This window comes from Cucumis sativus, chromosome 1 (assembly GCF_000004075.3).
Source record: "Cucumis sativus cultivar 9930 chromosome 1, Cucumber_9930_V3, whole genome shotgun sequence".
Taxonomy (NCBI): Eukaryota; Viridiplantae; Streptophyta; class Magnoliopsida; order Cucurbitales; family Cucurbitaceae; genus Cucumis; species Cucumis sativus.
The window spans coordinates 28,303,832-28,317,468 of NC_026655.2; positions in this window are offsets into that span (position 1 = coordinate 28,303,832).

Below are 13,637 nucleotides of genomic sequence, written 5' to 3' on the forward strand. Positions count from 1 at the left end.
GTTAACGATAATGATTCATTTGTAGTTAAAATTTTGTAATGTTTCGAAGTTTACGAGGAAGAAATGAATAAACCTAGATCGCATTCATATGAGAAAGATTCGAGGATATAAAAGTATATGGTTAAAAGAAACTTGAAAGAATAGAAAGTTACTACTTAGAAAAACAATATTTATACCTATACCAACGGTACATTCCTTTTAGGTGTTATAGGATTTTCATAGCTAGACATGCTTAGTTTGAAATGTAGAGTGATCCTTGGAAATTTTCATAGCTAAAAAATATGTGAATGAAGATTAAACATGTCGAAACGGATCGTGTTGGTTTATTTTAAATCGTTGTGTTATGATAATAAACAGATAGAAATTTGAAAATTTTGAAGTAACTAACTATTGAATGAACAATTTACTATGAGTAAAAAAAAGTGAAAAAAAGAAAAAAAATAAAGGAAAAAGTGAAGATTGGTGGAGAACAAAAAGCAAGAAATTGCAGAGTTTGAATTTGGAAGTATTGTCTCTAGGGCTTATCTTCTTCTTCCTCTTTTTCTTTTTGCAATTTGTGTTCCTCTTCAACCGACACTACTTTACTGCCATAATCATGAATCATCACTTAAATAGTTTACCATATTATACTTTGTTTTCTCTTTTCTTTTCACTTTTGTTGTGTTTTACGATATTCAACAAGAAATCAAAGCATCTATTTTTTTTATAATAGTTATAGATGCTATATCGAATCATCTACTTTCAAATAGATAAATTTACCATACTAAGTTATTACAACATATAGACAACATCTTTTACTAATTTAAGACTTGAATGTGTGATTGGAAAAAAAATTATATGATATGATAGTAAACAATATTTATTTTACGATTGTTAGCATCACGTAAGAACGACATAAATTTTAACAACATTTAAAGAGTTGTCTATGAAACAAAGGTTACTATGAGAATGGAGACACCCAAGAGTACTATTATTAGAAGATTATGTTTATAATGTCATTCAAACTAATTGTAGAGTGGACTAAATATATAATTTTTCAAAGAAAGGAAAGCTAGTAGGGTTTGGTTGAATTTTTGAAGTGCCAAACCCTAGTAAAAGTAATTTTTTATGATGGAAAGTCATTTTAAAAATACTTTGAAACACTTTTTATTTATTATAGAAATAAATAAACACTTTTAAAATTTTGTGATAGTAAAAGAATATTGTAGTCTGAAATTTCTTAAAGTGCTTTTGGATGCCATGTTTGTTTTCCTTTAAAAAAAAGGTGTTTTTGTAAAGTAATCACTCACGACAAAAGAGTACCTCCATTTTTTAAAGATTTCTTTAGCATTTCTAATTCACTTTCACTTTATTAAGTTCTTCATGTCATGAAATATTAAAAATTATTCCATTGACCAATAATGATGATGGAAAAAAACTCTGTCAAATTGAGTTAATGCACAAAATATTAAAATATTTAACTTTGCATGGCTTAGTTCATCTTAATCGAGTAAAAGAAGATATATATAGTAACAAATTTGAAGGTAACAGTAGTAAAACTATTTTTTATTACAAATGGATTGAATCTTGTCGCGGTATCTCAATTATCGTGTTGTCGAGGTATATGTTCAATTTTCATCTTCATTTCAAGAATTTGTATAATGTATTCAAGGTAAACTTTTTTCCATCTTCAATCTATATGCGTTTTGTTTGTGTGGTTGTTGACTCTGTATCAATGCTGGAAGTAAACATATTTGAATATTGAACTACCCGGTACTTGGTATATTTAATGATTTTAGACAGTGAATTAAATAGCAAATACAATGTATTTTGTATTAACATTTTACATTTTTTGAATAGTAAACTTTTCTTAAATTCTTTAAATTTTAAGTATGCTTAAATTTTCACTTTTGTTAATATACTAAATTTTTTGTTATATAGCCTTTTTTTTTTCAATTTCAAAAAATACAAAGTATTTATATATTTATTTAATTATATGTTAGAATTGTAAAAAAATTTACAAGATGATTTAATTTGTTTCACTTTTGTTAATATACTCATTGTTTTTCTTTCTATATCTTGCATGTTGAAATTTATTTTTCAAATTCAATTTATTTAATTATATTAGAACGTAAACCAATGCTTACAAGATGGTTTTAGATTTAATTATTAGATGGAGGATTCTTTTTCTTCATTAAATGACTATGTTTTTGTGTGCATTTTAAATATAAAGTAAAATCATCTTTTTTTTTTTAAAAAAAAAAGAAACGTTGCATCGAATGACAAAAACATTTAGAAAAAACACTTATTACGAATATGACAAAATTATAGTGATATTAGAGGGTAATCATAAGGCTATCGAAGGGCTATCAGACTGTAATTATAAGATTATCGACTTTTAAATTTGTTACTTTTTATAATTTAAAAAATGTAGTGATATGTAATCTATTATATTAAAGTTTTTGCTATTTTAAAATATGAAAAATTATATTGTAAATTTAAAGATGGTTTGTTAATCAAGTCGTTGAGATTTGAACATTGTTGTATTTTTTAAATTTGAGATTTTTCTTCACCAAATCATAATTTATTATTTATTTATATCAGAAAATTATTATTTATTTACTAATAATTTATATATTTAATTTGAAGTTGGAATTTTGCTGTTTTATATATTAATAATAATTTGTTATGGTTGGTTATAGTGTTGAGATTTTGTTAATTTATATTAATAGCTTGTTGTTTTTTTAAAAAGTGGAGATTTTTCTTAATTAAATCGTGAGTTTAGTTATTTGTTTATGTAATTTCGTTTTCTAATAATTTGAATTTTTTATTAAAAATATTTTATTGATATTTAATTCTTTTTGGTATATGTTGCTATTTTTTGAAGGAGGAGAAATTTGCTAGATACAACCAATTCATGTTACTATTTTCATTGCTACAAGTTTACGATCAAGTGGATGTTCTTTCATATTGACAAGTTCATCTACGTGCTACCAAAAAGCACCATAAAATCAATTATGGATTCACTTTCAGAGTCTCCCATTTTACAATTGAGCATATGTCGATGGATAGCATGATGAAGTGCGGTCAGTTGAAGTAGGTTATTATTCTATTGGTAGATGTTTTGTGAACGATGTCGTGGATCGTAGGTCTTATGAGGAGTCTGTTGTCCTACCAATATATTTTATTGAGAGGGAAAGTTTGAGACGAACATGGAGATAAAGAAGATGAAGTTTGGCTAGAAAATTTGGAAATTGAGGGAAAGGAATTAATGATAGTTAGTGTGTTTTGCTTGAAAAAAATGACAGAAAAGGTCGATTTGATTTGAGATGCGTGATTCACTTACGGGTATTTTAGGTTCCGAGAATGATTCTATTTGAAAAGTGAGTTTTTTCTAATGTATTGGAAGCATTCAAGGCAGTTTCATAACAAATTTTTTTTCAATTTTTCCATATTAAAAATTAAAATAAAAAATTTCCATTTATTGAAAGTATCAAATTTGCTATTTTTCTATTCACCTCCTAAAATAATATCTCTAGATTAAAGAATTCTACAATTTTTTTTAGATATTTGAATGGATTATCCTTATCTAAATTAGAATTTATTGGACATAAAGAAAACCTTTAGTATTACTAGATATTTTCTTTTTAGATAATTATTTAAATTCTTCAAAATAGTTCTACGAAAACCTAATTTAACATTAATGTCATATATTATTATTGTAGATGGTTCGAGAACCTTTTGGATTAGTTAGTGTCGATTTCAATTTTAACAATTAATAACCTTTTATTCTTTTAAACTTTTAGGTTAATAATCGTTCAAGAATATGTGTTTAATGAATTATGCAATTGAAGCATAGAATCATTTGCTTATTTTAGAATAAGACACTAATAAGTAGAAATGAATAGAAACAAAGATTATCTAAATAGACTGTGAAATTGGTTCCACACGAAGTTATAGCAATTCTAATGAAGACCATCAAACATAAACGTATAAAACTAAAGTTAAAATCTAACTCAAAATTAGGTAACTCAATTTGGTGCAATACCACCTACGTCTAAGGGAGCAATGTATTTGTAAAAATTATTTTTACTAATATAAAAACAAACAATTACATTGATATACTTTTATGTAAATAGATGACAATTACAATGGCACTCAAGTAACTAAATTTAGAGAATGATCAGTTAGACTTTTCATAAGTGTGAAACTCTATGAAGGAAATTTAGACTTTTCCTAAGCATGTGATGCAAGCACACAAATGTACGTAGTCAAGTTATAGTAAATTAAAATGGCATAAGACGCTGAGTATCGTCTTTCGAGGATCAAACGATATGGTTTTGTTTAGCTCTTTAGATTTGTGTCAAACAATAGTATGAAAAATTAAGTGTTATAGAGTGTTGATTTTATTAATTACTTCATCATTAAGTCGTACTTAGGTTTTCATGGTATTTTATGTAAACATTAGGTTTAAGTCTAGCAACTTAGTTCCAAATTATATATTTTCTTTCAACAAGAGTTCTTTCTCATGCAACTGATGTGGTTACCTAATATCTTGAATTCAAATAATAAACATGACTTTAAGCAACATTAACAATAATTTTCTTTCTTAACTTAACTATTCTGATCATAATCAATTAAGAAAGATTCAATATTATAGATTCGATTAAACAAACCATTGTTCAATCATAAATTTAACCTAACATGCACTAATGGTCAATCAATAAAACATAAGCAAAATAACATTGAAAACATATCATTTCACAATATCCATTAACTCAAATCCATAAATAAATTCATCAATACCTATTATCGTACAAATTTGCAAACATAAGAGTAAAAAGATGAAAAAAACAAGAAACTCTACTATGGAAGTTCTTTTTTATTGTTCAAATCCTTCGATACCCTCTCGGTAGCACTTCAAAAACTCAAACGACTTCAAGAAGTCTCAATCACACTTTATTATCTCTTTTTCAACATATCTCACTTTATGGATTTAGAATTTCGTAACCGGATATTGAATAACCTTGGAATATATAGAGAAAACTTTTCATATTTATTAACCTTTTTTCTAAATTAACCTTACACCATGGTGCTCTACGGTAATTGTGTGTCAAAAAGAGTCACAACGCCTGACACATGAGTGAAAGTGTGGGACATATGGAGCTTCAAAACTTCCAACGACGTGCATCGGGAATTGTTACTTTTTTTTTTTTTTACCAATTATTATTTTGATTCTTTTTTTGTGTGACAAGTGGTATTCCCTTTACGATACGATATAAAATCCAATAAGATAATAAAAAAAACGTTATGAATTCATAATTACATTGCATAGAAAATTTGAACATGTTTGCTTGGTTTACAATGTGAGCTTAAAATAATAAATACATAAAAAAGACGTCATCTCGCATAGCTAGACGTCATCTTCGAACAAGTCCACAATTACAATCATATGAAGTAAAATACATTGTTTAAACTTCAAATAAATCAAAATGCATGCCACAATCCAAAACTTTTTTAGTAACAATGATGAAACCAACTTTATGATCAACCTACCACATTCCATAACCTCCCCCCTCCCCTAACCTCTCATTTTATGAAGTAAAATACCATTTCATACCCACTGTCAAACTCATTCATTAAATCAACCTACCTTATAACAACCCAACCTTTCAACGTTTCTTTTTACAAATGTAACAACGGTAGAATAATAATTCAATATAACAACAGTAGAATAATCATTCAAATTTAACTCCTTACATAAAATCTCACATTGGTGTGCCATCCAATGTAACAATATCTTTGAGAGCTTCAAAGTGACATTTCACCTAAAACCCCGCACCGTCTAATCCCCAAACTCACTCCATGATGAACCTACCTTGTAATAACCCTACATCTCAAAATGCAAAACCTAAGCTTAACTAAAGGCTACCATAACTGCAGGATAGCCAAAACCAATCCTCATAATGCAAAAGCGAAGTAAAACTAAAGGCTACCATAATAGTTGGATAGCCCGTACAAATATTGGCAAATCCAAAAGCTAGGTTTAAACCAAAGGATACTATAATGGTAGGATAGCTAGAACAAATCATTTGAAATAAATCTACCTATCCTCAATCAAAAGCAATTAGAAATTTCAAGAATACGTACCTTAAGTTCAAGTTCCTCTTTGTGCTCGTGTCATTTCTTCAATAATTTTTTTTCATTTCTTCCATTTGTTGGGCATGCATCTCCGACATTCTTCTTTGTTCTTCAATCATATGTCTTGCCCTTCTTCAAGTTATTTAATCCTCGATTGCACCAACGTTAAGTTGGCTTTTAGCTCCCTCACCTCCCTATCATGGATTTCTTGAGACATTAAACTCAATGAATTGCTACCACTCTTCCCTAAGTTAGGTTTGTGGCTCCAACCAAGACATTTTGAATAATCAGGTCGTCAACTCAAAACTATCTCGCCTATTTCGTCCCTTGATAGTGGTTGAAAACCTTCTAGAAGAGGTACCGAGGATAATTCTAGCATTTGATTATGCACACAAATAGTTAAGTTATGCACTCAAAAAAATTAAAAATAAACCGTAACAAGGTGACCTTACATGCGCATCCTCAGCTGCTTGGTTCACGAACTGGCCACTCTTATTAGAGTGTGTTTCTTTGAATAGGTCCACGTGTCCCACCGGTTCACCTCGTTGTTCACTAAGCTCAGATTATCTTTGTACAAACGACTTGGACCCGCTAATATGATTGTATGGTTATTTTCCTCTATTAATCTTGTTAGTCTTTTATTGTTCCTACATGCAAAAAAAAAAAAAAAAAAAAAAAAAAAAAAAAAAAAACATTAAGTAATTAACTTAATTACTTAAAATGAAGTGATACATTAGAAGAAGTAAATTGACTGAAACCTTTGACTTAAATAATAGTTGCATCAAAAATTCCAATCTTCCAAATGATTCTTCATTCTGGTAGGCGGTTTGGCATGTGCTTTCTTAGGGTTGCCACATTTTCTAAAATGTCTATGCCAGTTTGCTCTGTATTTTTTGAATGAGGTTGACATTTGACACTTGACAAATTTATAAATGTAGGATATGAGAAATCAAGCACGAAACAATGGTACAAAGGAAAGAACAAATGGATTAGGCTTTTGTACATGCTGTTTAGGTGTAAACTCATTGTGTACACCTTCAAAATTAAGGTAATTTTGGGTTTAATTATTTAACTATGTTGAATTTATTGAGTGTTATTTTGAGTTAATTGAATAAAATTTTGGTTTTGTGGAAATTGAAATTAATTAAATATTTGGTTGGATAAATATTTAGTTAGTGGATCGATTTTTGATTTTTGGTGTTTTAGGTGAGAAATAAATTAAGTTGTATGTTAGGTGGTTTTAGTTAAAGGTGTGGATTTAAAGAATTGTTGGTTAATTGTATGAATTTACATATATATGTAGAGTTAATATGGAAAAAATGAAAATAATTATATTTGTGGGTAAAAGTATATTTATTTGAAAAGGAGTAATTATTTTGGTTGAATAGAGAAGTTGATTGGATGGGGAGTGAATGTGGAAAAAGAAAAATTAGATTTATTATTAAAAAAGGAATAATTAGATTCATCATTTGCCTCCTTAAGAAAGAAACTCTAGCCGTTGCACTGTTGTCCCCGTTTGTCCTCACTATTTGTCAGCCGTGCCCCAACCACGTTCAGACGAAGCCACACCCCAAGCTGAAGAGTCTTTCTTCGTCTGAGCCTCGCTCAATGCCGCTCGCAAGCCCCTTAGTATCACGTCGCATGTCTTCCATCGAAGCTGAGCCACTTCTAAGTCCTCTATTTCGTTCGAGTCGAGTTAAGTTGAAGCTTCCGTTCTCGAGCCAACTAGCCGAATTTGCTCTATTCAAGCCTACGATCCAAGCCAATTCTTCTTCTCTCCTAGCCAAACAAGCAAGCGCTCCCTCTCCTCTAGCCGAGATATTAAGCTACTTTTAACCTTTTTCAACCACTTTAAGCCACTTTTGGTCAGTTTTTATTGGTTTTTTTATTGGGTTTTAAACATACCATCAAATGTAATTTTTTTGCTCGAAAATAAACTTATTTTGGATTTAACTTGGAATTTTTCCTTAAATGTTCAACTGGCTAATTTGGAGACTTAATGTGTGAAATTTTTCCCACGGTTTCAATCTCAACTTTGGATAAGTTCATTTGAGAGAATTTTTGGGATAGTAGGCAATTGTTAATTTTATTAAATAAGTTATTAAATTTTTCCTTATTGTTTAGGAACTGTTCAAGTGAAAAGTTGTGATTGTCACTTGAGAAGATTTATTAGCTAAACTTTCAATGATAAAGTTTATATAGTTGACACCCCTAATGGTGGTGCTCTCTACTCCAACACTTCAAATTCACCAAATACCTCATAATCAGGAATGCTATCATCATTTCGCTCATCCATATTGAATCATGTTCAATCCCACTTAGATATTGAGAACAAAAATTTACTAATTCATTAATCACATATGATTATCAACTAGACCTCTTAGGACGTACTTTATTTCGTTCAAATTGTTTTAACGTTCATAAACTTTATTCAATGGAATACATCCAGCTGTAACTGATAGAACCAACAACTTTGGTTTCATATGGTAAGTGAAAAACAAGGTGCATCATTACATCAAAAAAGGCAAGTGAGAATATTCTCTCCAATTTACAAAGTATGACTTTGATATTTGATTGTAATCGGTTCAAGTAACTTATACATATCGTTTTTTCACATAAGTCATGAAAAAATCCACATAGTTTAGTAACAGCAATGAGACACTCTAAAAACTGAGACACATCTTCTCTATACTTAATTGACAATTTATTTCTAATTTTAATTCAATCATTGTTCTTTGTTAAATACCTAAAACATAAGTAGGTTTGATTATTGAAAGTTAGCATAAATAGATTTGATTATTGGAAGTTAGTGTAAATAAATTAAAGGTTTTATTTTACTTTATAATTTTTTTTTACAAAAGGCCATAAACAAAAAACAATCATTTGAATCCACACTACCCAAAATAGTTACAAAAAGTTGAAACTAGCCAATTAAAAAGAAATAAAATAATGCAAGACACATGGCTTTTAGAACACAATCGTCATATATAGCTCATATATAGAATATTTTCAATCAATTACTTTTACCCCTTTGATATCGATTAATTGACTAAATTTGTAACACAAAAGTTATAGATTCAAATTCATCGAGCTATATCACCGTTCAATAAAAAACATCTAACTCTAGGTCAAAGCAAAATCAATCAAAATATACTTTTTGGCCTTTGATTTTTTTCTTTTAAGTTAAACCAAAATAGAGAGGAAAAAAGTAAAAAAAAAAACAATCAAATCTAGTACAGAAAGACGACAACGGTGGCGGCACGAACGGCAGCGACATGGGTGATGGGGTCTCCCTTCTTCTCGTTTCGTCTCTTCTTCTTCCTTCTCTTCCACACAACTTTCGACGTGGCTCGCTATGCATTGGGCGTCCTTGCAACTTGCAACGACATAAGACACCCGTTTGACAGTTCCTGCATATTGCCTGGCGAATAACAACAAGACATCGAGAGATACCTCCTAGATGGCAAAACATTAGTTTCACCTTAGAAGATAAGATATCTCCTGACTTGATCACATCTATAACAATTGAAGATATCTGATATATCTCTCGCTGCCTTAACTTTCGATGTTTGAAAATGGCGTCGGAAGATCTACAATTCACTACAAGAAATGGGGGATCTCCTAATGCATAAAATCGTTAGGAGATACACAAAAAAACCTTTCGAAAAAGATCTTCTGATACAACTCCGTCGGGAGATCTTTTGATACCTAAACCGTTGGGACTGAGTCGGACAAAATGCATTGGGAGAGGCCTTCTCAACGTCGTGAGATGCAACGCGAGGAGATCATACAACTCCCAATGTCATACAACGTAACATTGGGAGTTTCCCGTATGTAGGCATTGGACGTTCACGTACAACTCCCGATGCCTAAATACTACACAATGTCATGAGATCTTTTAAAACTTCTAACGTCGTATATATGGCGTTGGGAGTTTGATTATTAGTTTTTAAAAAAATTACCTTATTTCTAGATTCCTTAGGTAAGAGATGAATATCTTTAGAAGTTCGCTATTTGATTTCAATAAAAAATGATTTGTTCAAGGACTATTTCAGAATAGATTTGGAGAAAAATGTAATAATATAAGGTAAGGAAATTTTCCTCACAATCCTTTAAGCCCTTGGTTAGTGCCCGATTGTGTTACAATTTCATAAACCCAACGGCGATAGCATAATCTGATGGTATTAATTTGCACTAACACAACACTTTGAATAATCTTCAATCTGCAGCCCATAGCAAAGAAATCCACCTTCCTTTCATATTCATTTGGCTCACCGCAAGAAAAACAAGAGAGTCGGGGGAACGAGATAAATTGATATAATTTCAAAGAAAAATGACATTAGTCATAGTGCATTTATGAAAATTATTAAATTTCTTCTAGTTAAAGTAAGTGACCGACTTAGAGAAAAATAAACTGATGAACTAAATTATAATGTCATGAAAATGATAATTTGTGATAGCATTGATTCATATAAACTTGCACAAGTTTAGAAGATCATATTTGTTTTAATAAATAATTATTTGGGAGAAAATTAAAGGTTGAATTTTTACCTTTAGCTTTTGATGCCTTATGAACTTGACCCATAACAATTTTCTTCATTCTAATTTAGTCACTAATTTATTTTAATAAAAATTAGGACAATGAGAATGGATACTACTAATTAAGTACTTAATTTACTTCTATTAGTGCTAACAAACTAATTTTTACGGTTGAACTTCAAAGTTAAATTTTATTTATTTATTTATTATTATTATTATTTACATTTTACTATATCAACTAATATTCACTTCCTATATGTATAAATGCCTAAATAATAACGTTAAAAGATTTAGAAAAAATACGAATGTAACAAAACTAAAAGTTTGCATAAAAGTAGATTTGATCAATTTAATATCAAAGACATGTTGAGTTCACACTTGTCTCGACAACAAAACTTAAGTGTAAGATGTAATACATTTTAGTGAAAAAATTAATTCATTCAACGAAGGAAACATTTTTAAATATAATATAATGAACCAAAATATTTACAAAATATATCAAACTTTTATTTTCTATCGATTATAGACATCGATAAACTTCTATAGGTGTCTATCATTGATAAAATTTGATATTTTGCTATATTTTGTAAATATTTTAAGTAATTTTTTTGTTTTCAACCATTTTCATTTAATAAAACATTTTGTTTTTGGTTTTCAAAAATAAATTTTTTACCTCTATTAATCTGTCTCCTTTCTACCAAACGTTTTAACAAAAACAAAATCAAAATTTTAAAATTATCTATAAAAAACCATTTGGTTTTCTCTTGTCTATTTTTTTTTTTTAAAAAAAAAGTCTTAAGTCTACTTTTTCTAAGTTTTCGTATTTCATAAGTAAAAGATTTGAAATTTTAACGGAATTTTAAAATAAAAATCTATACTTTTATTAAAAAAACAAATAGGCCATTAAAATTGAAATTTATATATAATAGATCCTTCCTCTCAAATTCTCACTATTTTGTAAAATAATACATTTGATAGAAAGATTATTAAATTTTTTTTTTTCTAATCTGTCGTTAAAATGTGAGGCATTTTTAAAAATAGCAAAATAAATTAAAATATTTAAAATTTTGGATTCTATCAATGATAGTCTTTCATCACTATAACATATCAATGTATCAGTGATAGAATTTGCTATAAGTTATAAATATTTTGTAAAATCTACTATTTTTAAAAATTCAATTCAACTTTTGTTTATTATGTTCGTGGTTTTTTTAAAAAAGAAAAGTTAACTAAATAAAATAGTTTATTAGAAAATTGAAACTTCATTAAACATATCAAATACAAAATCCTAATTAAGTTGAGAAATTTCTTAGATGCTTTTGAAAGTCGAATGAGTTAATTAATTTGATATAAACCAGTTATTAACTATATATTTAATTAATCTAAACATAAATATTCATAGAAAAAAAATACTATGTAAAGCATGAAATAGAATAATAATTAATTGATGCAAAGTATATATAGAATAGCTTTTGACTACAAAAATCAATAAAAAGAGAATCTTATATTCATGGTATTATTGAAAGCATAAGAGAAAATTAGGTTAAGAAATTCAAAGTTTGAATCTTCAAATAGAGTTTCCCTTTTATTCTAAAGGGAATCTTCAAATCAAATTGAATGGTTTAAATTGGGTAGAACATGCAATCTTTATTAGCCCTTTAAAATGTTGGACATGTAGATTCAATATTTGACTATATTCTATCTTTACTCTTCTCAATCTTTGCTTAGTCCCATCTCATGGGGATTCTACCAATTTGGTTCATACATTATGTGGTTCATATCATCATTTTATAAAGTTTTAGCTTTTTAATTTTTATATTTCTATCTTAATATATATATATAAAGGAAGCTTCATTTCCTCATTAAAATCTATGATAAAAGTGTAATGTTGCCATGATTCCTTCATGTATGGTTTAAATATGCTTACTTGTTGCTAAAGTTTCTTGTGCAATTGTGTTGCCCCTCGCTTAAACTACAAATTTTGACACTTTGTCCAATCACGTAGTTCTATTTTGATATGACCCATTGTCTTATTTATTAGTCTTGTCAAGTCATTTTTCAAAAGTCACAATCATTTATTTAAGAGTTAAAATACATGTGAGATGAAAATGATTCAAAGAAAGTGTGAGTTTACATTATTTGTCAAAAATCAAGTCACCTAGGATTATTCTTTTTTCTTACTTAGTGGTTATTATTCCTTCTTAAATGATTGGTTACTTGACACGACTTAACAAGTTACGCGTAATATTATTACTATCAATATCAAGAACAGTTAATATTAAAAGTTAGAACATAACATAAAGTTTCCTAATTTGATTAAGTATTGCAATATTTACTACCTATATATATTTAGGAGACATTTCTAAGGAAAGATATTTTCAATAATGAATTGGTAAGTTGTAAGTCTATAATGTTGTACTTATTTGTAAGAATAAACCTTTTACAATGAAACACACAACCTAATTTAGTGAAAGAATACTTGGACTCTTCTTAGAGTTTGAAACTCTCTTTCAGTGATGGCTTCAATCGTTCTAACGTCAAATCAAGATCACTTCACTTGATATACTTAGGCTCCATCTAATGTGACTCCTTTTCAAATAAGACCAATACTTTAATATGATCAAGAAAAAGAAACTAAGATCTACAAACTTTATCCCAAGAAACTACACACCACTTATTTTTCTAAAGTGACAATGCTTAAACGACCACAACACACTCAACATGATAGACTTACTTATATATCCAAAACAAGAGGAAATGGTCAAACTATTTTCATAATCAATCGAGTCCAGAGAAGGAAAAAGTTCTCAATAATAAAACTAGACAATGGTAAGTTATGGTTTTCCAACTTTGTTACACATGAATCTTTAAGATTATAATTTGATATTATATTTGCAAACATATGTTTACAACAGACAAATTTATTTAGCATTCACCATAACTTAAAACTTTAAGATTACCTTGTTTTCATTTGGACA